This window comes from Pituophis catenifer, unplaced genomic scaffold (assembly GCF_029215685.1).
Source record: "Pituophis catenifer annectens isolate HBS135680 unplaced genomic scaffold, rPitCat1.0.hap2 SCAF_8, whole genome shotgun sequence".
NCBI classification, from domain to species: Eukaryota; Metazoa; Chordata; class Lepidosauria; order Squamata; family Colubridae; genus Pituophis; species Pituophis catenifer.
The window spans coordinates 24,331,504-24,335,368 of NW_027256888.1; positions in this window are offsets into that span (position 1 = coordinate 24,331,504).

Here is a 3,865-nt window from a genome sequence, read left to right on the forward strand (position 1 = left end):
ACAAAAAAGGTAGTTATATAACTAATTGATTTATATTAAAATGTTGAATTTATATTAAACAACTAATATTACATAATTAACCAATGTGAGGATGGATATAAAAATAGATGACAATGGGAAGGGGTATAATATAGAATAGAAGGGAAAAATTGAATTTGATTAAGATTAGAGATGAGGATGAAGGGTAATATTGGTTTTTTTACAAAAATAGATGAGGAATAAATATGGCAAAAAGGAAATATAGAAATTGTAAATTTAATTGAAATGACTAAACACTGTTTAAATTTGTGAACCGGCCAAATACTCTGTTCAAAGAAAATACATTGTATGTTTGTATGTGTGTTTCTAATTATTGTTATTTATTCATATTTGTTCTCTTTTATTCTTTAAAGTTTAACAATTCCTTCTTTATCTTAATATCTTTATATTTGTTTGGGATTGGCTTTCTTCCCTTTCATCTTTTTTATTGTACAGCAATCTTTCTCCTCAAACCTACCACCTCTCTCTTTTCTTTCCTTCTTACTTTCTCTTCCTCCCCCTCTTCTCCTCCCTACTTCCTCTTCCTTTCTCCTTCTCCTCCTCTCTTCCTCCCTCTCTTACCCTCCCTCCTACTCTAATTTCCCTTCCCTTCCTTCATCCCTCTCTATTGCTGTATCCTTTTATGCATATGGACTACTCAGAGGGCTGAAAAAGTTATTTTTGACTGGTCCTCGCACTTTTGACCACTCCTCGAACTTACGACTGTCCTCACATTTTACGTTTTTGCCCTATCTTGTCACCATGGTGAAGAGAAGCAGTTGTGAAATGAGTGACATGGTTGTTAAGAATGCTACAATGGGCATAAATGATGACCAGTCATAAGTGCGAAGACCGGTCAAAAATGCGAGGACCTGTCAGAAATCACTTTTTTCAGCCCTCTGGGTAGTCCTTTTGTGCATATGGACTACTCAGAGGGCTGAAAAAGTTATTTTTGACTGGTCCTCGCATTTTTGACCAGTCCTCGAACTTACGACTGTCCTCACATTTTATGTTTTTGCCCTATCTTGTCACCATGGTGAAGAGAAGCAGTTGTGAAATGAGTGACATGGTTGTTAAGAAAGCTGCACGGGCATAAATGTGAGGATGGTCGTAAGTGTGAGGACCAGTCAAAAGTGCGAGGCCCAGTCAGAAATGACTTTTTTCAGCCCTCTGAGTAGTCCCTATGCACATAGCCACGCCCACCCAGTCACATGATGAGCTAGCCATGCCTACACAGTCATGTGACCAGCTAACCACACCCCCAGTCACATGATTGCCAAGCCACACCCCCAACTAAGCCACACCCACAGAACCTGTTAAAAAAATTGAATCCCACCACTGCCCGTCGCTCCCATAATCCCCCGCGCGGCCGCATTCTGGATCAGCTGGAGCCTCCGGGTGAACCCCAGGGGGGAGCCCCATGTAGAGAGCATTGCAGTAGTCCAGGCGGGAGGTGATGAGTGCCTGAGTGACCGTGCGTAAGGAGTCCCGATCTAGAAAGGGGTGCAACTGGCGTATCAGGCGAACCTGATAAAAAGCCCCCCTGGCCACGGCTGTCATATGATCTTCTAGAGACAGCTGTGCATCCAGGAGGACGCCCAAGTTACGAGCCCTCTCTGTGGGGGCGAGTGATTCGCCCCCAATAGCCAGCAATGGCGTCAGCTGGCTATATCGGGATGCCGGAAGCCACAGCCACTCGGTCTTGGAGGGGTTGAGTCAGAGCCTGTTTCTCCCCATCCAGGCCCGCACGGCCTCCAGGCACTGGGACATCACTTCAAGGGCATCGTTGGGGTGGCCTGGGGTGGAGATGTACAGCTGGGTGTCATCAGCATACTCCACCCCGAAGCCACGGATGATCTCACCCAGCGGCTTCACATAAATGTTGAACAGAAGGGGAGAGAGGATCGGTCTTGTGGCACCCCACAAGCAAGGTGCCTCGGGGTCGACCGCTGCCCCCCTGTCAACACAGATTGCAACCGGTCAGAGAGGTAGGCACTGCAGAACGGTGCCCCCTACCCCCAGCCCCTCCAACCGGTGCAACATGATACCATGGTCGATGGTATCAAAAGCCGCTGAGAGGTCTAACAGGACCAGGATAGAGGAGCAATCCCTATCCCGAGCCCTCCAGAGATCATCCACCAATGCGACCAATGCCATTTCCGTGCTGTGTCCAGGCCGGAAGCCGGACTGGAGCGGGTCTAGATAGACAGCTTCATCCAGGTACCATTCTTAAACCACCCCATACGCTTTCAGCAAGTAGACAGGACCTTAATAGGTGGCACCCCTGCTACACGGGTCACTGAGCTTGTCAGATTGGAACTAGGGATCCACACAGAACTCATTCGATTCATGGTAGCCCCAAAAATGGCAGTCAGTCATCCTGGGACTCGCCTGGCTAGACAAATGGGTTCCTACAATCAAATGGGAGGACGGCTACCAAAACATTATGATAGGGGTGGAGCCCTTGTCGCCCATCTCTCCTGAAGTCAAACCCACTGAGATGAGCCCTCAGGGGCCCCACCAATGAGAGGCGGCCATGACGCCATCAAAGTCCTACCTGGGACTCCCCAGGTCCCCAAGGAATACAGGGACCTGGCTGAAGCATTCAGTGAGGAGGAATGCAACATCCTTCCCCCCTCATCACCACACTGACTGTGCAATTGAGATTTAGCCCAGGGCCAAACTCCCTAAACCAAAGATGTACTCAATGACCCCAAAAGAGATGGCTGAGCTGAGAAAGTACATCAATACTAACCTAGCCCGAAGGTTAATCCAACCTGCAAAATCCAGAGTAGCCACCCCGGTGCTGTTTAAGGAAAAGAAAAATGGGGGGGGATGGGGGATGAGACTCTGTGTGGATTTTCATGAAATAAATGTGGTTTGCATGGAAAACACCTACCCCCTTCCCCTCATGAAAGATCTACTGAACTACCTTTCAAAAGGCAAAGTGTTTACTAAACTTGACTTGAGACAAGCCTACTACAGGATGCACAAAAAGGAAGGGAATGAGTGGAAGATTGCTTTCAACTGCCCATTAGGTAGCTTCCAATTCAAAGTCATGCCCTTTGGTCTCCAAGGAGCCCCTCCTGTATTCATGCAATTGATTAACAAAGTGCTGCATGAACATTTATATAAAGGGGTTCTAGTCTACTTGGACGACATCCTCATATTCAGTGAGACATTAGAAGAACATGTGAAACTAGTCTGACGAGTACTAAAGAAACTGTTAGCCACAAAACTTTATGCGAAGCTGTCCAAATGTGAGTTTCACAAAACTTCTCTGGACTACCTGGGCTACCGAGTGTCGAACGAAGGCATAGAGATGGATCCCGGAAATGTGCAAGCCGTACTTGACTGGCAGCCCCCTCACACCAGGAAAACAGCTGCAAAGTTTCCTGGGGTTTGCTAACTTCTACCGGCAATTCATCCCAGCCTTCACAGAAGTGGCTGTGCCGCTTACCGAACTGCTAAAGACAGGACCCTCCCCCGCAAAGACACAGCCGATGCAGCTGTTAGCCTGGATGCTAAGCTGTCAAAAAGGATTTGAAAGCTTGAAACAACTGTTTGCAGAGGAGCCCATCCTTCAGCACCCAGACCCAGATAGGCAGTTCATTGTACAGGCTGATGCCAGTGATGTTGCAGTGACAGCAGTGCTCCTCCAGGAAGACCCCCAGGGATGGCTGCTTCCTTGCGCATATGTGTCCAAAAAACTCACGGACACCGAGCGGAGATGGGCAGTATGGGAGAAGGAAGCCTTTGCTGTTCGCTGGGCTCTTCTATCATGGTGGCACTTCGTAGAGGGAGCCAAGATCCCCTTTGAGGTATGGTCAGACCATAAAAACCTCGA